General features: G+C 42.8%; 1 protein-coding gene across 2 annotated transcripts in view; it reads right to left on the reverse strand.

The window, feature by feature from the left end:
* The window catches only part of cib2 (calcium and integrin binding family member 2), a 147,649-nt gene that overhangs the window by 41,387 nt on the left and 82,472 nt on the right, over positions 1-23,790 (reverse strand). Inside the window, exon 1 of one of the 2 annotated variants that reach the window (XM_048520772.1) lies at positions 1,055-1,159. The exons of the other annotated variant lie outside the window; for it this stretch is intronic. The gene's annotated coding sequence lies outside the window, so the exon portion shown is untranslated. Of the gene's footprint in view, positions 1-1,054; positions 1,160-23,790 lie in introns of those variants that run through there. 2 annotated transcript variants of the gene reach the window in all.

A 23,790-nucleotide genomic window follows, 5' to 3' on the forward strand; every position in this document is an offset into this window, starting at 1 on the left:
CATTGCGCAAATAAGTCTTTTTAAAATCTGTAACACTTACTGTATGTATACATTTTTCACCCAGTCACCTCTCATTCTTTCTCCAATCCCTTTGAATAAATATTCCACCAATAGTACAATTTCTATCTACTCTTCTGAGACCCCTCATGATTTTGAATACTTGAATCATCTCTCCAGTCAAACCTCTCTCCTCTCTTTGATCAAATTTTTGGTTGTATGTTCTGATTTCTATTGAGACATGCTATACAAATACATGTTGTTGTTGTAAGTTTGCAGCATATACCCAGAGTTAGGCTGGCTTGGACCAGGTTTCTTCCCTAGAGACCCTCAGGCCCCGAACCCATTTCCAGCATGAGCAATTTCTTCCCAGGGAATCTGCCCTTTCCCTTTCACACAAATTCCTGAACGTTTAGAGGTTCAAAGCAATAGTTTACATTTTCTAATACAGTAGTTCCTTCTCCCTAATGAGGCTGAGAGTGTCAGAATGTCATGGCCTCACTGAGATCCTCCTTACTGTGGCACTGATGCCAGCTGAGCCGACAGGACAGCGATTACTTTCAAAGGCACCGTGCCGCTGGGTCCTGCAATCTCCCCAGTCCAGATAGCAGCAGCCAGCTTGTTAATGGGGCTCTTCACAGCTACAAGCACAGACATGTCTATCAGGACCATCCATTCTTTTTAATGAATGGTAATTATTACACTTAACACTCCTTATCTCATTGCAAGGGGCTGGCATTATTCTTGACAAGTGAATGAATTATCACAGCAAAGCAGATTCACAGCTTTGTATTGCTGCTGATTCAAATGAATTCTCCCTCAGTCTTCTGCAGGTGCTCCCCATGTATCTGTTTGAACATGAAATAGTTCCATTTTAGATGCTGCAGAAACAGGGCAATAAACCTCAGGAGTTTAGATCCATAGAATCCCTACAGTGCGGAAAGAGGCCTTTCAGCCCAACGAGTCAGAAATGAGCCTCTTAACATCATTCCAACTAGACCCAACACCACCCCTTATCCCGGTAAACCCCGCGTTTCCCATGGCTAATTCATCTAACCTTCACATTCCCGGATACTATGAGGCAATTTAACGTGCCCGATCCACCCAGCCTGCACATCTTTGGAATGTGAGAGGACACTGGAGCACCTGACAAGAATTTACACAGGCTCGGGGAGAATGTGCAAATTCCACACAGTTGCCTAAGCGTGGAATCGAATCCAGGTCCCTTGCGCTGTGAGGCAACAGAGCTAACCATTAACCCACTGTGCTGCCTGTATTAGTGTTTTCCTTCCTGTATCCATGGTACCATTTTAAAAGTATTCTGATTTGACAGCCGTGTCCCCTCCATTTTTCCACAGATTCCTGTCTCGGGCCTAGCCCCATCTGATTCTATTACTATAAGACTCCTCTCCATTTACCTGCCCTAGGTTCTGAGTTGTTTAGAGTTTTGGCGCCATGTTCTCATACTCAAGATGTCTGTCACCAACCTCTCCAACTCTGACTACCTTCTTCTGCGCACTGCAGATCTCCACTCTCTAACTGTGACTTATTCCAAACTCTGCAATGATCCTTGCCTGGAAGCAGGTAGGCCCAAGGCTTGTTAATTGGATGGTGAGTTGCAGAATGCAGAGAAAGCTCACTGTGGTTATTCGGGGATCAGGTTCGGGCACTGCCAAAATGTTGCTTTTCTCTAATACATCTGAATAATCAACATATGCCCTGAATATGGAGGAAAGAACCTGGTCATTCAGAACCTCAAAGTTATTCTACCAATTCAAATATTCACATGGTTGCTTTGTGCCTGAATTCCACAAATTCAACCTGGCTCAATCTTGAAATCCTTAATGCACACATTTGTCCCTTTTCCCAACCCACCAAAGAACTATCAATCTCAGCCTTCAACTGACTTGCTATGAACTGTCAGAATCTCCCACTTATTGTCTATCTCCCCATCAGAGAGAATAGTGTCTCTGTATCCACGCTATCAAATTCTTTATTATGTTAAACTCTTTGATCAAATCACACCCGCAAATTTCTCCACTTGGGCAACCGAAGATAAATTTATGCATTCTGTTCCTGTGATTTAAGTCTATTACGCCTAGGCTTGGAAGGTTCCCATCACCAAACAAGGACTAGCCAACTGTTCTCAACATGAATTGCAAAAAGCCATTTGTCGAGTTCTTGAAGCTGAAAGAACAGAGCCCTCGATAAATCACGGGGAAAGGACTACATTTAAATCTTGGTTCATGTTTGGTGTCAATGCTGTGGGGTGGGGTAAAAGCAGTTCAATTGCAGCCTAAGTCATTGCCATAGTGACACGAGTCCCATGGGAGGTGGAAGTGTGCATACAATTTACTGGAGAGGAACAGTGTTATCTTCATGCACCAGCAGTTACATATAACCCACTAATGCTTTCTTCATCTTAATATGATATGAATGGAGAATGCATAAAATTTTACAGTCCAGAAACCTGCTATTCAGCTGTTGATACTCCTCTCACTCCCCCGATCTCACTTCATCCACATATCCTCCTATTCCCTTCTCCATTATGAGCTTATCCAGGTTCCCCTTAAATATTGCAGGAATGACTCAGTGAATCGCAAGGCTCTGTGAATTGTGCTCCAAAAATCTGGATATCTAAGAAATTTCATCACAATCCTGCAAATGCTTCACAAAGACATGACTACAACTGTCTTGAGTGGCGAATCTGAAATAGCCACCTTCATAATCCAAACAAGGTTGTCTGAAGGAGTATTTATACCTAACAGTGGTTTTTCATCTCATTGCGGATTAACTGCACTCCGATGATAATCTTAAGTACTGCCTCAATGGAAAATTAGTTGAACTCAAGTTGCCTCTGTGAAGAGACTGAACTCCCATAGCTCCCATAGACATACACGACTGCAGTGTCACTATCCACTCTACACCACATTTACATCCCATTCTCTAACTAGTGGAGTGCCACAGGGATCAGTGCTGGGCCCACAATTATTTACAATATATTCATGGCTTGGATGACAGAGGCAACTGCACTGTTACCAAATTTGTACATTACACATAAATTAGTGGGAAGACAAGTTGTGAGGATGTCACAAAGAGTCTGTGGAGGACTATAGGCAGGTTAAATGTATGGTAAAATTCTTGGCAGATGGAATATTATGAGGGGAAATGTGAGATTATGCACTTTGACAGGGAGAAAAAGAGAGCTGAATATCACTCAAATGGCAAAAGACTGCAGAAAGCTGCAGCCCAGAGTTGGGATTCGGGAGTCTTTGCACATATATCACAGAGAGCCAGCATCCAAATTCAGCAGGAACAGGGAAGGCAAATGAAATGTTGGCCTTTATTTCAAAGGGCATAACGCATAAACATAGAGGAGTATTGTGAAAATGATACAAGGCATGAGTTAGACCACAGCTGGAATAGTGAGCAGCTTTGGGCCCCTCACTTCAGGAAATATATACTATCATTGGAGACAGTGTGGAGAAAGTTCACTAGACTGAACCAGAATGTGCACGAATTTTCTTATGAGGAGACTGAGTAGCTTGGGCCTTTACTCACTGAAGTTTAGAAGAATGGGAAGCAAAATACTGCGGATGCAGAAAATTTGAAACAGACAGAGAATGCTGGAGAATCTTAGCAGGTCTGGCAGCATCCCTGGAGAGAGAAACAGAGTTAACATTTCAACTCTGATATGATTGTTCTTCACAAAATTAATAGGGGACATGACAGGGTAGATGCTGAGAGGTTGTTTCCCCTTGTAGGAGAGTCTAAGACCAGAGGGTATCATCTGAGTAAGGAATTGCCCAGTTAGGATAGAGATGAAAAGGAATCTCTTAGACGGTAGGAAATCTGTGGAATTCTTAACCACACAGGGCGTATGAGGCTGGGTCATCAAGTATGAAGCTGTGATGGGCAAATGTGTAACTCATTAAGGAACAAAGGGTTATGAAGGAAAAGGCAGGAAAGTGGAGTTAAGGATTATCAACCATGATCTCATTGAATGGCAGAGCAGGCTTGATGGGTTGAATAGCCTACTCCTGCTTGAATGTTCTATGATCTTACAGTCTCGCAAGGTCTTCAAGTGTGCACACAAGAGACTTGGCCTTTCTTTGAACATAACCAGGACAAAATTGATATCAACCCACACCTTGTCAGTCAATATTCCACCTCTAATATTCCAGAACCTCTCCTTCAATGCATGGTACAAGTTCAGCAGTTCTCATACTTTGAAAGCCACTTATCTTAAAGGCCAACATTGACAAGATGATCCAATAGTGTGAATCAGTTGCAAAAGCAAAATTGCTGGAAAAGCTCAGCAGTTCTTGGCAGCAAATGAGAAGGCAAAAAACAGAGTTAACATTTCAGGTCTGGTGACCATTCCTCAGAGCTTGGGCAAGAGAAAAGATTGGAATGGGAAAACAATGAAAACATTGGAAAGAGGAGTAGAATTTCTTCAAAGTGGGCATGCCTAGAAGAGATGCGGCAGTGAGTGAAATACTAAATAAAAACCATGCTCTCCAGCATACACTGGCGCATTTTAGGTTGGGCAGAGGCCGAAGAAGAGAGGTTCTGAGAGGAAATCTGGGAAAGGAGGAATATCATGTACAGATGGAGAAAAATAACATCTTTTTACAATTTTTAGATTCATTCGTGGGACAATGGTGGCACCATCTGGGCCTTCATTTATTGCCTATCCCTCGTATGGGGACGCAGGATTATGGGTAGAAGGCAGCAGAATATCGTAGAGAAACATGTCACCCATGATCGAATGGGAGAGCTGGCTCGATGGGATAAACGTGTATCATATGGTTTATGGTCTTTCCTTTGAGGAGGTGGTGGGTAGCTGCCTTCCTGAGCTGCCGTAACCCTGCAGGTAGATCCATGGTGCTATTCTGGAGGGTATTCCAAGTTTTTGACCCAGCAACACTGAAGAAATGAAGAGATATTTCCATATGAGGATGGTAAGTAGCTTGGAGGGGAAACTGCAGCTGGTGGTGTTCCCATCCTACCTGGATGGAGCTGAGCTTCTTGAGTGTTGTTGGAGCTACACTCCTTTGGGCAAGTGGGGACTATTCGCTCACACTCCTGACTTGTGTCCTGTTGATTTTGGCTAGTCAGAAGGCAAGTTACACACTGCAGGATTCCTAGCCTCTGACCTGCTCTTGCTGCCACAGTACTTACGGGTCCATTACATTTTCTAGTTCCACAATGTTGATAGAGGAGGATTCAATGATGGTAACTGTTGTGAAGTTGCAAAGTATTTGTGAATTGGAAGGTAGAATGATAGTGGGGAAAAGATTGTGAAGTCTCTTTAAGCGGTCAGAGTTTTTTTTGTACTTAGAGATTTTTAAAAAAATGTATATCTGTGAGCAGCATCTGGAAGTTGCCAGTACAGAGAACCTCAAAAGGTGAAACAGGTGTATTAAAAAAGCCTTACAGGTGGCAGGCAAAACAGCAGTATTTTTTTGATGTTGTGATGAGTTTGAATTTGGCCAATTATTAAACAAGCACCTTGATACAGAGAGCCAATTGAATTTAAATCTGAGATAACACGGTGTAGATAACAAAGTGTGAAGCTGGCTGAACTCAGCAGGCCAAGCAGCATCAGAGGGAGCAGGAAAGCTGGCATTTCAGGTGTTGACAACATTGAACCAATCCTATGTAAGATGCATACTATTAAGTCATTACGGGTATAAGGTCTAAGGCATTTTTGAAAATCATGAGAGAGCCATCTGCCATCCGAAAAGGTGAGCCAATGTTCACCTGCAGCAAAAAGAAATTTAAGCCTGGCTCTCACAAACACTGTAAGCTCTACAAAAGTATCACAGCAGTTTATGTTAAAGACCTCACTGGCGAAATTGCAGAGAAATCCTTCTAACAGCAGGCTTGGCAGAAGAAAGGCATTTGCAGCAGAGAGTTCCAGAAGACATACAGTCTGTGTGAGTTTGGAGAGATTAAGTTTTAATTCTTCACAGAGATAGTAGGAACTGCCGACGCTGGAGAATCTGAGATAACACAGTATGGAGCTGGATGAATACAGCGGGCCAAGCAGCATCAGAGGAGCAGGAAAGCTGACGTTTCAGGTTGGGACCCTTCTTCAGAAATGGCGAGGGGAAGGGAGGCCGACGTCACTCCACCCATTGCCAACGTCGCTTTGCCCACCACTTTCACAGCCAGCATCTCGAGACAGAACAATAATACAGAGCTCTGCTGAGTCTTCAACGGTCAGTCCTCGGTAAGGGGCTCACCTTTGTCCCCCTCCACTCACACATTGATGAATATAACTCCTATCTAAATATTGAGCAGTTTTTCTGCCGCCTCCACCTCCACGCTTATTTCTTTAATCATGAAGCTAGCCCTCCTCTATTGACCCCTCCTCCTGCCTCCAATGCACCCCCTCCTCCTGGGCACCACCCCAAGGCCTCCTACACTCCCTCGACTTCTTCATCTCTAATTGTCAGAGATATCGATCACCTCGACCTCTCAACCCCCTCTCACCCACTTAAACCTCTCCCCCACAGAATGTGCAGCCCTCCGCTCCAATCCCAACCTCATCATTAAACCCGCGGATAAGGGAGGCGCAGTTGTAGAATGGCTACTGACGTCTACATTACTGAGGCCAGACGCCAACTCTCCGACACCTCCTCCTACTTTCCCTTGGATCATGACCCCAACCCCAAGCACCAAACCATTATCTCCCAAACCCGCCACAACCTCATCACCTCAGGTGACCTCCCACCCACAGCCTCTAACCTCATCATCCCCCAACCCCACACCTCCTGCTTCGATCTGCTTCCCAAAATCCACAAACCCCCCTGCCCCGGTCGACCCATTGTCTGCGCCTGCTCCTACCCCACAGAACTCATCTCCACCTATCTGGACTCTATTTTCTCCCCCTTGCTCCAGGAACTCCCTGTCTATGTCCATGACACTACCCACACTCTCCATCTCCTCCAGAAATTCTAATTCCTCATTTTCACTCTGGACATCCAGTCCCTATACACCTGCATTGCCCATGCCGATGGCCTAAAAGCTCTCTGCTTCTTCCTGTCCTGCAGACCCGACCAGTCCCCCTCCACTGACACCCTCATCCACTTATCCAAACTCGTCCTCACCCTCAACAACTTCTCCTTTAATTCCCCCCACTTCCTACAGATAAAGGGGGTGGCCCTGGGTACCTGCATGGGCCCAAGCTATGCCTGCCTCTTTGTAGGATACATGGAACCATCCCTCTTCCAAAGCTACACTGGCCCTATCCACCATCCCTTCCTCCAATACATTGATGACTGTTTCGGCGCCACCTCGTGGAGCTCGAACAGTTCATCCACTTCACGAACACCTTCCACCCCAACCTTAAGTTTACCTGGACCATCTCTGACACCTCTCTCTCCTTCCTGGACCTCTCTGTCTCCAACTCTGGCATCCACCTGGAAGCCGATATCCATTTTAAGCTTACCGACTCCCACAACTACCTGGAATATTCCTCCTCTCACTCACCTTCCTGTAAAAAAGCATCCCCTATTCCCAGTTCCTTCATCTCCGCTGCATGTGCTCCCAAGATGAGGCATTCCACTCCCAAACATCCCAGATGTCCTCTTTTTTCAAAAACCTCAATTTACCCTCCACAGTACTCAAAAATGCGCTCGACCGTGTCTCCCGCATTTTCCGCAACTCATTCCTCACATCCCCCATCCGCAAATATAACCAAAACAGAATCCCCCTTGTCCTCACATACCATCCGACCAACCTCCAAATCCAATGCATCATCGTCCGACATTTCCGCCATCTGCAATCTGACCCCACTACCAAAGACATTTTCCCTCCCCACCCTTATCTACTTGCTGGAGGGACAACTCTCTCCATGACTCCCTTGTCCGCTCCACACTCCCCTCCAGTCCCACCACCCCCAGCACTTTTCCCTGTAACCGGAGCAATTGCTACACCTGTCCCTATACCTCCCCCCTCACCCGCATCCCAGACCCTAAGAAGACCTTGCACATCAAACAGATGTTCAGCTGCACATCTGTTAATGTGATATACTGTATCCGCTGTTCCCATTGTGGCTTCCTCTACATCGGGAAAAACAAACGGAGGCTTGGGGACCACTTTGCGGAACACCTACGCTCAGTTCGCAACAGACACCTGCACCTCCCAGTCGCAAACCATTTCAACTCCCCCCCCACAGCTCTGACGACATCTCCATCCTGGGCCTCCTACATTGCCACAATGACGCCACCTGAAAGATGCAGGAACAACGTCTCATATTTCACTTGGGAACCCTGCAGCCCAATGGTATCAATGTAGATTTCACAAGCTTCAAAATCTCCCCTCCCCCAACCGCATCCCAAAACCAGCCCAGCTAGTCCCCACCTCCCTAACCATTCCTCCCACGTCAAGCCCCACCCCCATCCCCTACCCACTAACTCATCCCGCCCCCCCCCCCCCCGACCTGTCCGTCCTCCCTGGACTGGCCTATCCCCCCCTAACTCCCCACCTACACTCACCTTCACTGGCTCTAATCCCACCTCTTTGACCTGTCTGTCTCCTCTCACCCCATCTTCTTCTTTATCCATCTTCTATCCACCTCCCCCCTCCCCCTATTTATTTCAGAATCCCCTTCCCCTCCCCCAGTTCTGAAGAAGGGTCCCGACCCGAAACGTCAAGCTTTCCTGCTCCTCTGATGCTGCTTGGCCGCTGTGTTCATCCAGCTTCACACCGTGTTATCTAAGTTTTAATTTATTGTTTTCTTATTAATCAGGTTTAAATAAGTAGGATAACAAAGTGTGAAGCTGGACAAACACAGCAGGCCAAGCAGCATCTCAGGAGCACACGTGCTCCTGAGATGCTGCTTGGCCTGCTGTGTTCGTCCAGCTTCACACTTTGTTATCTTGGATTCTCCAACATCTGCAGTTCCCATTATCTTAAATAAGTGGGACTTGTGTTTATTCAAATAACATTCCAATAGAATTTAGTTCTGTTAGGGAATGGTTAATACTTAAGGGGAAATTGTTTGGTTTGTTAGTATTTCTTTTAATTTGTTCATTGTTAGGGTTAAATAATAAATTGTTGGTTGTTCCTTATAAAGTGGAGATCAGGGAGTGTCTTTCTTTTAACAATTTTGAGCAGATTACAAAAGGAGTGGTGAGATTCTCTGGGTTTTCCATGCGGCAATTATTAAAGGGGAACCCCTACTCCAGTCATAACTAATTGGGGCTTGTTTTTAGTTCAATTATCAGAGGGTTTCAGCCATTCCTCCTTCCCTAACATAACACCATTGAATGCCAGGGGCAATTGGTTAGATTCTCTTTTATTGGAAATGGTCTTTGCCTGTATCTGTGTGGTGTAGGCGTTACTTTTCAGCCAAACCTGGATGTTGTCCAGGTCTTATTACCTTTGAACATGAGCTACTTCTAAGATCTCCTGAATGGTGTACAACATTGTGCAAGAGGACTTCATGTTGAAGCGGGGCGGGTGCGGCAGAGACACCTCTGAGAGATTAAGCACACAACGACACTACATGGCAACAGCGCACGGTGACACTGCACATTGACAGTGTACAGCAATAGCACACGGCATCACTGTATGGTGACAGTGTATGGCAATAACACACAGTGACACTGCACAGCGACAGCGCATGGTGATAGCACATGGTGATACTGCACAGTGCCAATTGTTTAAGAAAGGCATTGGGAAAAGGTGCTTCCACTGCTGTAATGGGGGGGCACACAAGCTCACAGTAGATTTAGCAGTAATCTGTGGAATAAGTGGGAGAGATTTAACGTTCCCCTGTGTAAGATCAGGTTGGAAAGTCCAATCAAGGCTGAGGAAGTGTCAGTGAGAGTGATTGAAAGAATGTCAATTCCAGGAATACAGTTTGTTCTTGGAAATAACCTAGCAGGCTCAATGTGGGAGTGACGCTCCTTGAAGTGGAGAAGCCAAAGGAAAACCAGGAAAATGAGAATTTGAAAGAAAAATACCCTGAAATTTTTCTGGACTGTGTGGTAACAAGATTCCACAGTCATAAGTTACAGCAAGAAGGAAAAACCAAACAGAGAGATGTAGGAATTGAGGTTGAGTTAGCTGACACCCTGTTTGATGAAACGGTAAGGGAAAAACCTGAACAGGTAGAGTATCAGGCAGAGGAATTTCCAACACCACAAGAAAGAGGTGCTTCAATTTTTGGGACTGAGTGGAAGTTTGTACCAAACATTAGTAGCGCGGTGGCACTACTGACAGATTTGCTAAAGAAGAACACAACATTTCAGTGGACAGAGCAATGTCAATAGGCATTTGAAAATTCAAAAGCTGTGTTAACCACCTCACCAGTTTTAGACAGAACAAATTTCTTGAAATCCTTTAAAGTTGGTGTCGATGCCAGCGATGTAGGGGTTGAAGCTGTGCTGTTACAGGAGGATGATGGCAGAATTGAAAGGCCAACTGGTTACTTTTCAAGGAAACTCAATATCCACCAGTGAAAATACTCCACCACTGAAAAAGAGTTATTGAGTTTGGTACTGGCCTTACAGCATTTTAATGTTTATGTTACAAACAATATTTCAGAGGTGGTTGTGTAAACAGACCACAACACTCATCTTTTTGGAAAGATTTAAGGATGAAAGTATGAAACTATTTCATTGGTGCCTTATGTTAAAGGCTTTTAATTTATAAATTGTACATGTTACGGGTCATAAAACAATGCGTTATTACAGATTTAAAAGAAAATATACATATAAGATAGAACCGGTACAATCCAATGTTACATATATGTGCAGAATTCATATGAAACGTGTCACTTTAGATTACTGACCTCTGTATTCAGCGATAATGCTGTTGAGATTTAAACAAAAAAAAAGCCATCCTTTCATAATGATGGTTAATTTTTTCTTAAGGGAGAGGTGTTACAAAGTTATGTAGAATACTCATGAATTGGACAGCAGGAAGCTAAAATGTGTTTGTAAAAGTAAAATGGGAAACACTGTGCATTGTTCCTTTAAAACATGTCTTTTCTGGTGCTTAGAATAAACATGGATGTGTGGCCAGCTGCTTGAAGTGTAGATGCACACAGATAGCACCCAAATGGAAGCATTTTCTACCGAACAGCCAACCAGCATTTTTACCACGATGGTTGATTTAGCCAATCAATTTAAACCAAGACCTTAGATACTAAAAGCCTATTACATTTAAATCTGATGGTGTTGACAACCTGAAACCAATCATATTATAAGAATTTGATTTGTCATGGGGGTATATAAGAAAGGTTTTTAAAGATTGGTTTGACGAAATTGGGTAGAGTAATTGTGGGGTGGAAGGCAGGAAGCTAAAATGTATGGTTCCTCTAGGAGATTTGTGCTTTGTCTATACTTAAAAAAAACTTTAAAATGTATGTCTGTGAGCAGCAGCTGAAGTTGCTGGTATAGAGAGCCTCAAAAAGTGAAATGGTTGTATTAAAAAAAGACCCTTCCAGGCAGCAGACAAAGCAATAGTCTTGTTCTGATGTCGAGATGATGTTGGATGTTGATGTTGAAACAATTGCCACCTGTCTGAGTTAGCACCATTCAACTCTCAGAGGAAGCCCATCTAATTAATCAAAAGTACCACAGTATTTTAGCTCAAAGGCCTCATTGAAGAAATTATCAAGACAAAACATCCCTGGCAGCAGAATTAATGGAAGAAAGGCATTTGTGAAGAGAGTGGAGATGACAGAAGATTCTAGAAGACAGTCTGTGCGAACTTGGAGAGATGTAGTTATAATTTAAAGCTCCTTATTAATTAGATTTATATTAGATCTATATTAGATTTATGTTATATAAATTATATAATTTATATTATATTTAAACAGCATTCCAGTATAATTTAAAACAGTTAGGCAGTAGCTAATAGTCTAAGGGGGAATTGTCAGTTTGTTAGTAATTTTGTGAATTTGTTCATTGTTGGGTTAAATAAATAAATTGTTTCTTGTTATTTGTAAAGTGGAGATCAGGGATTTTCTTTCTTTTAACCACTCTTTTAATAGATTATAAGGGGAAAGACAAGCTTCTCTGGGTATTTCAGGGCAACTGTTTACAGGGGAACCCCGTCTCCAGTCATGAGAGTTTGGGGCTTGTGTTTTAGTTTAAATATCAGAGGGGTTCAGCCAATCGAGAACCAACTGCCAAGAGACAGATTACACGAGGAAAGACAAGCTTCTCACTGGTATTTCAGGGGTATTTTCTTATTTTGGGGGTAATTATTAGAAGGGACAGTGCATGGTAACAGCGCACTGGCTCAGTCAGCAATGCCCACATGCTATGAATGAATGTGAAAAAACACTGCACAGTGATAGCTCTCAGAGAAAGCACCATCTGGATAAAAAGGTAGCAAGGCATTTATAGGTAAAAGTCCTCACAAAAATAGTTACAGAGAAAAACATCCCTGACAGCAGAATCAGCAGCACAAAAGACATTTGTGACATGAGATTGACAGAAGAAAGGCTGGAGAAAGACAATCTCTCCAAGTTTGCATTGACTAAGTTTTAATTTATCATTGTCTTATTAATTGGGTTTATACAAGTTGGACTTGTGGTTATTTGAACAGCATTCCAGTAGAATTCAGGTCAATTAGGGAGCAGCTAGTAGTATGGCAGAGGCAGGGAGTTTTTCGGTTTGTTAGTAATTTTGGTAATTTGTTCATTGAAGAGAGTTCATTGGGTTAAATAAATAAGTTGCTTCCTGTTATTTATAAAGTGGATCAGGGATACTCTTTCTTTTAACCACTCTTTTAACAGATTACATGAGGAAAGACAAGCTTCTCAGTGGTATTTCAGGGGTATTTTCTTATTTTGGGGGGTAATTATTAGAAGGGACAGTGCATGGTAACAGCACACTGGCTCAGTCAGCAATGCCCACACGCTATGAATGAATGTGAAAAACACTGCACAGTGATAGCGCACAGTAATGCATTGAGCAATATTGCACAGCAATAATATACAATAATACCAAACAATATCACAGTAATACTGTACAGCCATACCACATAATAGAAACGCAAAATAACATCACAGAGCAATAGCACAGTGTGACAAAACAAAGCAAGATCACACAGTAATCCTGCAGTTATAATGCAGAGTGACATCACACAGGAATCTACATCACGTTGTAAAACTTCACAATAACATGGCAGAGTAAGACTGAACTGGAATACCATACAGTAACTCCACACAGAAATAATATCCAGAAACAACACATAGTAAGACCACTCACTAACACTGGCCTGTAACATTGCACAGTATTAGGGTATGATTACACATTAATTAAGTACATTATCACTGCACAATAACAACTGAGGCCATAGTGACAGCCCTTAACATCAAGATTACATTTGACTAAGTGTAACACCACATGGGAAAGCTGGGTTGATTTGGAAGGATGAACATGGATTTCTAAAGGGCAAATTGTGCTTAACTAACTTGCCAAAAGGCTCAATGAAGATAACACTATTGATGTGGTGTACATGGATTTCCAGAAGACATTTGATACAGTACCATGATGTGGAGGTACCAGTGTTGGACCGGAGTGCACAGAGTCAGAAGTCACAGGACACCAGGTCATATTCCAAAAGGTTTATTTGAAATCACCAGTGCTTTTGGAGCACTGCTTTCTTCAGCCTGAAAAATATCTATTGACCATTACTCTGTTTCCTATCACTTGGTCAATTTTGCATCCGGGTTGTTACCCTTTTATACCATGACCTACAACTTTTCTCATCTGTTTATGATGTGGTACTGTATCAAAGTCAGAAGTCACATGACACCAGGTTATAGTCCAACAGGTTTATTTGAAATCACAAGCTTTTATAGCTCTGCTCCTTTGTCAGGTGAAGTGGAAGGAAGTGCACAGACACAGAATTTATAGGTAGAGATATAGTGGCAAGATAATTCTAGGTAATTAAGAGTGTCTAAAGATAAGTTCAAATAGTGAGAGTGGAGTGTCGACAGGCTGAATAACAAGTTTTTGCAAGTGATCAAAAGTGTCAGATGGTGTGAGTAAAGTGTGAACAGTTGAATAGCAAGTGAAGGGATGATCTATGATCTGATTAATTAAAGCAGAGAGATAATTACAAAAAATTAAAAATAAGATGGTGCAAGAGACAAACCAAATGACTGCAATAATATGATAGATATAACAGTCACATTATGGGAGTCTAACCAAAGTAATAAGTAATCTAAAACTGTACAAACTAATTAAGGTAGAGAAATAATAATAAGCTCTCAAGGCAATGGTGTCAACACAGAACAATAAGGAAGATTTTACAGATACAGAACAGTGTGGTGGGGTTAATGTAGCGCAACATGAACCCAAGATCACAGTTGAGGTTGTCATTATGGGTGCGGAACTTCTCTGACAGTTTCTGCTCTTCGATTCTGTGTTGTTGTGTAGCTTCAAGGCTGTCTTGAAGGGTGTTTACTCGAAGATCAGAAGTTGAATGTCCTTGACCGCTGAAGTATTCCCCCACTGGGAAGGAAGGTGATTGTTGCACTATGTCCATTCAACCATTGTTGTAGCGTCTGCATGGCCATGCCAATATACCATTCCTCAGGGCATCCTTTCCTACAGCATATGAGGTAGACAACAATGACGGAGTCACGTGAGTTTGTACTGTGTACCTGGTGAGTGCTGTTTCCAGGTGTGATGGTAGTATCCATGTCAATAATCTAACAGGTATTGCAAGGGTTGCTGTGGCAGGGTTGTGTGGTGTTATGGTCCTGAAGGCTGGGTAGTTTGCTGTGAACGATGGTCTTTTTGAGGCTTTGGTGGGATATTCATTATCATCAATGACATGTTGAAGGCTGCAAAGAACGTAGCATAGTTTTTCCTGTCTGAGGATATACTGGATGATAAAGGGTACTCTATTGATCCATTTGAGAGAAGGTGGAATCAGATGTAACAGTATTACAGTTGAATAAAGGCAACTACAGATGCATGAGGGAGGAGCTGACCTGGAGAGGACACTAGCAAAAAAGACAGTGTAACAGCAATGGCAGGAAATCCTGGGAGTAATTTGGGAAACACAGCAAAAATTCATCCCCAGGAGAAAGAAGCATGCTAAAGGGAGGACAAGGCAACAATGGCCGATAAGGGAAGTCAGGGACAGCATAAAAGCAAAAGAGGAAGTATATAATGCAGTGCAGGGCAGTGGCAAGCTAGAGGATTGGGAAGCCTACGAAGGCTAACATAGGACAATGAGAAAAGAAGTATATAGGGAGAAGGTTGAATATGAGAGTAAGCTAGCTAGTAATATAAAAGATTGCAAGAGTTTATTTAGTTTTATACAGGGCAAAAGAGGCAAAAGTGGACATTGACCTGCTGGAAAATGACAGTGATGAAGTAATAATTGGGAACAAAGAAACACTCAGGAACTGAATAAATAGTTTGCTTCAGTTTTCATGGGTAAGACACAAGTAATATCTTCAAGAGAGTTAGGGGACAGAGGTGAGTATGTTGTGTTATGACAGGGAATGGCCGAACACCTCTGATAATTAAGCTAAAACACTAGACCCAATCTGCCACAACAGGAGTAGGCCTTCCCTTTAATACTTACCACTGAAACACCCAGAGAAGCTCATCTTTCCCCTTGTAATATGTTATAAGGGTGGTTAAAGAAAGAAAATCTCTGACCTCCATTTTACAAGTGAGAAGAAACAGTTTATTTATTTAACCCAACAATGAACAAATTGACAAACTGACAGTTGCCCCTTAAATTGTTTAAATAAAGGTAAGTCCCACTAATATAAAATCAATTAATAAGAAGCAATAGATTATAAATTAATCTCTCCATGTTTGCACAGACTGTCTTCTGGAATCTTTTGTCTTCTCCGGTCTCTTCACAAACACCTTTCTTCTACTAACTCTGCTGTCAGGGATGTTTTATCTTGATAACTTCTTCAATAAGAACTTTAAGCTAAAATACCACGGTACTTTTGATTAATTTGATGGGCTTTCTCTGAGAATTGAATGGTGCTAACTCTGACAGGTGGCAGTTGTCGCTCTCCAGTTTTCCGAGTGCCCTCATCTTATATACCCGTAATGGCACAATCAAATTCTTATAATATCTTCAGGTTTCAGGTTGTCAACACCATCAGTTTTTAAATTCAATTGGCTTTGAATCAGTGAGTTTGGGTTTAAATTAATTAGCCAAATTCAAACTCATTGTCCTAACATTGAAACAAGACTGCTGTTTTGCCTGCCGCCTGTAAGGTTTTTGTAAATTCACTTGTTTCACTTTTTGAAGCTCTCTATAATGACAACTTCAGCTGCTGCTCACCAACATACATTTTTTAAAAATTTCAAAGTACAGACAAAGCACAAAACTCTTAGAGGAATCTCACATTTTAGCTTCCTGCCTTCCACCCCACAATTACTCTACCCAACTTCGTAACGGTTGACCACCACCAAGGGGAAGGTGCTGGAAAAACTGAAAGGTCTGAAGGTGGGCAAATCACCTGGACCAAATGGACTACACCCCAGAGTTCTGAAAGGGATAGCTAAAGAAATTGTGCAAGCGTTAGTGTGACCTTTCAGAAATCAGTGGAGTCAGACATGGTCCCATAGGATTGGAAAATCATGAACGTAACCTCTCTATTTAAGAAGGAAGTAAGACAAAAGTTGGGAAATTACAAGCCGATTACCCTGACCTCGGTCGGTGGTAAGATTTTGGAATCCATTGTGAAAAATGAGATTTTCAAATACTAGGATGAGCATTGTAAAATAGGGTAAAGTAGGCATGGTTTCACCAAGGGGAGGTCATACCTGACAAATCTGTTAGAATTCTTTGAGGAGGTAATCAGCAGGTTACACCAAGGAGACCCTACGGTCTTCCAAAAGGCCTTTGACAAGGTGCCACACAAGAGACTGCTGAATAAGACAAGGGCCCATGATGTTAGAAGCAAGGTACTGGCATGGATAGAAGATACACTTGATTCACACTAAACAACTGCAACCCCCCACCCCCACCACCCCCCCCACCCCCCCGCCCAGTCGCAAACCATTTCAACTCCCCCTCCCACTCCTCAGACGACATGTCCATCCTGGGCCACCTGCAGTGCCACAACGATGCTACCCGAAGGCTGCAGGAACAGCAACTCATATTCTGCTTGGGAACCCTGCAGCCCAATAGTATCAATGTGGACTTCACAAGCTTCAAAATCTCCCCTCCCACTACCACATCCCAAAATTGCCCAGCTCATCCCCGCATCCCTAACCTGTCCTTCCTCCCATCTATCCACTCCTCCCACCTCAAGAACCACCCCCATCTCCTACCTACTAACCTCATTCTGCCCCCTTGACCTGTCCGTCCTCCCTGGACTGACCTATCTCCTCCCTACCTCCCCTCTTACACTCACCTTTACTGGCTCCATACCCGCCTCTTTGACTTGTCTGTCTCCTCTGCACCTATCCATCTTCTATCCGCTCTCCATGCTCTCCCTATTTATTTCAGAAACCCTTTCCCCTCCCTCATTTCTTAAAAAGGGTCTAGGCCCGAAATGTCAGCCTTCCTGCTACTCCTATGCTGCTTGGCCTGCTGTGTTCATAGAAGATAGAACATAGAACATAGAACAATACAGCGCAGAACAGGCCCTTCAGCTCTCGATGTTGCGCCGACCTGTGAACTAATCTAAGCCCCTCCCTCTACACTATCTCATCATTATCCATATGCTTACCCAAGGATAAGGATCTTCATCAAGCTCTACACCTTGTTATCTTGGATAAAAGATTGGCTGTTTGGCAGAAAACAGAAAGTGGGGATAAAAGGGTCCTTCTCAGTTGGGCAGCCAGTCACTAGGGATGTTTCACAAGGGCCAGTATTGGGGCACCTTTTCACTTTACATACTGATGATCTAGGTGAAGGAACCTAAGGCATTCTGGCTAATTTTGCAAATGGTACAGAGATAGGTAGAGGTACAGGTAGTGTTGAGGAGGGGAGGAGGCTTCAGAAAGAGTTAGACAGGTTAAGAGAGTGGGCAAAGATATAGTAGCTGGAGCAGAATGTAGGAAAGCGTGAGGTCATGCACCTTGGTAGAAAGAATAGAGGCATAGACTATTTTCTAAATGGGGATAAAATTTAGAAATCTGAAGTGCAAAGTGACTTGGGAATCCCAGTCCAGGATTCTCTTAAGGTAAATTTGCAAGTTGAGCCAGTAGTTACGAAGACAAATATAATGTTGGCATTTATTTTGAGAGGACTGGAATATAAAAGCAGCGATATGCTTATGAGACTTTATAAAGCTCTGGTCAAACCACATTTAGAGTATTGTTGGGAAATTTCAGGTTCCGTACCTCAGGAAGGATGTACAGGACCTGGAGCGGGTCCAGAGAAAGTTCACAAGAACGATCCCAGTAATGAAGGCCTAACATATGAGGAATGTTTGGGGATTCTGGGTTTACATTCGATAATTTGGAAGGAGTTTGGAAGGATGAGGGGGGAGCTAATTGAAACTTACAGAATACTGAATGGCTGGACAGATTGGACATTGGAAAGATGTTTCCATTGGCAGGAGAGACTAGGACCCGAGGGTACAGCCTTCTAGTAAAGGGAAGGCTCTTTAGAGCAGAGATAAGAGAAACCTCTTCAACCCAAGAGTGGTGAATCTATAGAATTCATTGGCACAGAAGGCTGTGGAGGCTTTGTCATTGAATATATTTAAGACAGAGATAGATAGATTCTTGATTGTCATGGGGATCAAGGGTTATGGGGAGAAAGCGGGAGAATGAGGCTAAGAAACGTATCAGCCATGATTGAATGGTGGAGCAAACTTGCTAGGCCAAATGGCCTAACTTTTGCTCCTATGGCTTATGGTCTTATGGTGTCCTGTGTTTGCCTTATGAGGAGGTCGTTGCCATTTTTTGCTGTGGAATATCAGAACCAGCGACTGATGGTTGAGCATCATATCCCATTCTTATGAGGGTGTCTTTCAGTGTCTGTAGGTGTCCGTCATGTTCCTCCTCATCTGAGCAGATCCTGTGTATACACAGGGCTTGGCTGTAGGGGTTTAACACCATCACCTTGAGAACTTGTTATTATCTCTCTACGTTAATTAGTTTGTACAGTTTTGGATGACTTGTTACTTTGATTAGAGCCTTGTCATGCGACTCTTATACCTATTACATTATTCCAGCTATCTAGCCATGTTTTATTTTTGATTTTTTGCAATTTTCTCTCTGCTTTCTTTAATCATCATTAACAGGTCATCCCTTCACTTGCTATTCAGCTGTTAACACTTTATTTACACCGTCTGACACTTTTGATCCTTGTTATTCAGCTTTTCAACACTCCACTCACACTCTTTAAACTTATCATTTGACGCTCTTAATTATCTGGAATTATGTTGCCATTATATCTCTGCCTATAAATTCTGTGCCTGTGCACTTACCTCCACTTCGCCTGACAAATCTCCGAAAGCTTGTGATTTCAAATAAACCTGTTCGGCTATAACCTGGTGTCACGTGACTTCTGACTTTAATACAGTACCACATCATATACATGTGAGAAAAGTTGTAGGTCATGGTATAAAAGGGTCAGTAACAAGCTGAATGCAAAATTGGCCAAGTGATAGGAAACAGAGTGTAACGGTCAACAGATATTTTTCAGGCGGGAGAGAGTTTGGTAATCACTAGATCATTCGAGGTCAGTGCCTGGACCTTTGGCTTTCCTGATATATATTAACGATCCAGATCTTGGGCTGTGTGAGATCATTTCAAAGTTTGCCAATTATACGGTTGGATCACACAATGAGGATTGTAAACTGTGAGAATAGTGTGGAAATCCAAAAGGATGTTGACAAGTTGATGAATAAGTGGCAGATAAGGTTCAATGTAGAGAAGTGTGAGGTGGTGCACTTTGGTCGGAAGAACATTAAGAGACAGTACAAAATAAGGAGTGCAATTTCAAAGGGGGTATAGGAGCAGAGGGACTTGGGTGGTACATGCACACATCCTTGAAGGTGGCAGGGCAGATGAAGAAAGCAGTTCATACATCTTACAGTGTTCTTGGCTTTATTAATAGGGAGATAAAATACAAAACACTTGTTGGACCTCAGCTGGAATATTTATTGTGTACAGTGTTCAAGCCACTTTATAGGAAAGATGTGAATGCAGCGGAGAGAGTACAGAAGGAATAATTCCAGGGATGAGGAACTTCAATGATGAGGATAGATGAAGGAAGTTGAAACTGTCCTCCTTAAGGAGTGAAGGCTAAAAGGAGATCTGCTACAGGTTTTCAAAATCACAAACAGGCTGGACGTTGTAGAGAGGGAGAAGTTGTTACTGTTCATAAAAGAAACAAGAATGAGAAGGCATAGATTTTAAAACAGATGCACAAATGAAGCCAAGGTAATGTGAGAAAAAACATTTTCACACAGCAGGTAGTTATGGTATAGAATGCACTACCTGGAAATGTGATGGAGGCAGGATCAACTAATGCATTCAAGATGGTGTTGAAAGATAATTTGGGTAGAAATAGTGCCCATGAACATGGGAAAAATGCAGGAGATCGACACTAGGTAACATGATGCAAGCATGATGAGATGAATGGTGTCCTTCTGTGCTGTAACAATTCTACAATTCTGTGAGGAAACTCAAGCAAAACTGAATCAACGTGTATCAGTGGGAAACTCTCTTCTGGTTGGAGCCATACCTGGCACAAAGGAAGGTTTTTGTTGTTGGTGGTGGTTAGTTATCTCAGCTTCAAAACATTGCTGCTAGTGTTCACTTGGATAATGTCCTAGGCCCAAAACCTTCAGCTGCTTCAGTGATATTTCCTCCATCATAACATTAAAAATGGAGATGTTCAATGACTGCACAATGTTCAGAACCATATTCAGTCCTCAGTTAGAAATAGTCCATGCCCAGATGTAGCAAGGTCTGGACAATATCCAGGCTTGGGGTGAAAGTGGTATGTAATATTCATGTCACACAAGTGTCATGCAATGGGCATCTCCAATAAGAGAGAATCTAAGCATTGCCCCTTGTTACTCAAATGGCATTGCAATCATTGAATTCCCCACTATTAACTCATCAGAGTTACCATTGACTAGAAACTAACATGAACAAGCCAAATCAATACTGTGGCTAGCAATCCGGCAGTGAGTAGCTCAGTTCCTGATTCCCCAAACCCTGTCTCCCATTTACAAGTCACAAGTCAGGAGTGTGACGGAGTACTCCCCATTTGCCTTGATGAGTACAGCTCCAACAATGCTCAAGAAGTTTGACACCATCCAGGACAAAACAGCAGCTTGTTTGGCATCACATCGCTAGCATTTCCTTCCTTCAGAAGAAGCAGAGTCCATTGAGATGCGCTGCAGAAAGACACCAATGCTCCTTAGACAGCACCTTCCGTACTCAGGACCATTTCTATCTATAAGGGTAGGGGCAGCAGATACATGAGAACACCCCATCACCTGGTGCTGTTTCCTTCAAACAGCATAGGGACATCTGGTTGCAAAAAAGGTGAAGCCAAGGGGCTTCACCAGTAACAAGTAGCTGAATAGCCTGGAGGTGGAGGTGAAATTGGAAGCCAAGCTGTAACAAGGTGGGGTACATTCATTCTGAATACTGGAGTTTGAGGGGGAATATCATGGGATTATTGAGTCCATAAAGGGAACTGACAAGGAAGGCAAAGTATCAGTTTGTAGCTTTAACTACAACTAAGGGGCTAGAGGTAAACACTGACCTGAAGCAGCACTTGCGGTAAATGAGATATATAACAGGCTTTTCTCTGAAAGGAAAAATAATCCCTCTTGGCCCAAAACTTCACAAAGGCTTACGGTAGACCTGTAAAACATGTCAAATGTCAGGTGGTAGGAGAACCTCAATATATGATTAAACCAGCACCCTAGATATTCATTCCAGGTTTTGGAATATCATTTAGTCACCTGTTGGTAGGTGTGGGATCATTACTGGAAACAAAACAGGGCATAAATATATCTTTACGATAATGAGTTTGATAACATCTTTCTCAGAAGACACTCTTTTAAGGACGAATACAGCTAGTGTTAACAGTTTTCTCACTCTTTAATGGGCTGCCAATTGAGATACAGTCTGATCAAGGTTCCAACTTTATGTCTAACATTTTCCAAGAAACCAGTTGCAATTTGGCTATAAGAAATTGAAGTCAACTGTCTATTATTCACAAACACATGGAGCTTTGGAGTGGTACCATCAGACTCACAAAACCATGATTAAGGCATACTGTCACAAATACCCACTGGATTGGGACAAACGATTAGATTTTTGACTAGTTCCTACCAGAGCCAATGGACTGACTGTAGCCCATTCCCTTGGCTGCAGTGGCATGGACACCCTGACCAAGACGTCCATGACCAAAAACCCAAACATGGTAAATGCCATGGACCCCCGATTTATAGCTGTCCCCACTGACTTTGTGCGGACACTTTGCTAAGAAATTAATACATGGTTGCTTGCCTGCTGGAGAGTGCAGAACTGAGGAAGGCTCACAGGACCCGAAATATTAACTCTTTTTTTTTTCTTCACAGATGCTACCAGACCTGCTGAGCTTTTTCAGCAACTGAGTGAGCAAATGTTAAGACAGCAAGTGCGCTGTCCTGAGGTGCAGCCTGGTCCAGTCTGCGAGCTGTGCCTGTATAAAGCGTCCCTGCCGCAGCCTTTCAATGCTAGTTGCTGGTGTGTCCTTCAGTGCATGTCTGAGCTAGCAGACTGCACTGCCAGTGGATGGTAGAACTGCCAGCATTCGATATATGGTGGCAGCTACCAAATGTCTGTGCTTAAATGGTGCATGCAGCTGGTGCCTGAGATATGCCTGAGGTGTTGCCATCCAACGTACAGCATGGAGGTGGTTTGGAGCAAGCAGCCAAATGAATCCACCAGGTACATGCCCTGATTTTCTTTCTGGCTTTTTCTGGCATCTAGCTTGTTTGGCAAGTTTGGTAAGACAGCAGCCTGAATATTAGTGGGGTGAGCTGTTGTGTTTAAAAGGCACTTAACAATCAATAATGACTGCCAACATGTACCTCACTGGTACCTAGTGAGAATCAGTTTTGTGAAAAATATAAAAGATTAGATTCGATTCCCTACAGTGTGGAAACAGGCCCTTTGGCCCAACAAGTCTACACTGCCCCTTGGAGTATCTCCACCCAGACCCATCCAGCAAGTTATCTCGACATTGAGATGGACCTTCATTGTCACTTGATTCCACCACATCTCTAGCAATAACCCATGTCAGTCTCACCCTTCTAAGATTCTGTATCTTGTAATACTGCACAGGAATGTCACACATGTAATACTGCATGGTAATACTGCACAGAGAGATTGCAATAGTGAATGCTCTGCACAGTAAAACCACACAGTAATCATCCTTCGAAAGATAAATGTTGAAAACACTGTCAGCGAAGTCTTGACAAAGTCTCTTCAAAGTTTCTTGTTGTCTTTAATGATCTGGTTGTAAGTTATCAGTAAATCTTGTAACTTTAGTTCCCATTTTGGTTCCCTCAGATTACTCAGAGAATTATGTCCCTTCTCCCTGTCCCCGTTGTTAACAGACATCAGATCCTGACTAATAGCTTTAGAAAAAAGAACATTCTTGGCATGTCTTCGGTCAGTAAGTAGTTGTGTGCTTTCTGCTCAACAGATAAAGTTAACAATGACACCTGTTATCACAATGCCTGTTCTTTGCATAACTCAGTTGAATTTTTGTTTCTAGTGACACATTTTCTCTCCTTCATAACTAATGGATGCACCACTCAATAGCAACAGGTTTCAGTCCTTCTGATATCCAAAAAGA

The sequence above is a fragment of the Stegostoma tigrinum genome, chromosome 36 (genome assembly GCF_030684315.1).
Source record: "Stegostoma tigrinum isolate sSteTig4 chromosome 36, sSteTig4.hap1, whole genome shotgun sequence".
Taxonomy (NCBI): domain Eukaryota; kingdom Metazoa; phylum Chordata; class Chondrichthyes; order Orectolobiformes; family Stegostomatidae; genus Stegostoma; species Stegostoma tigrinum.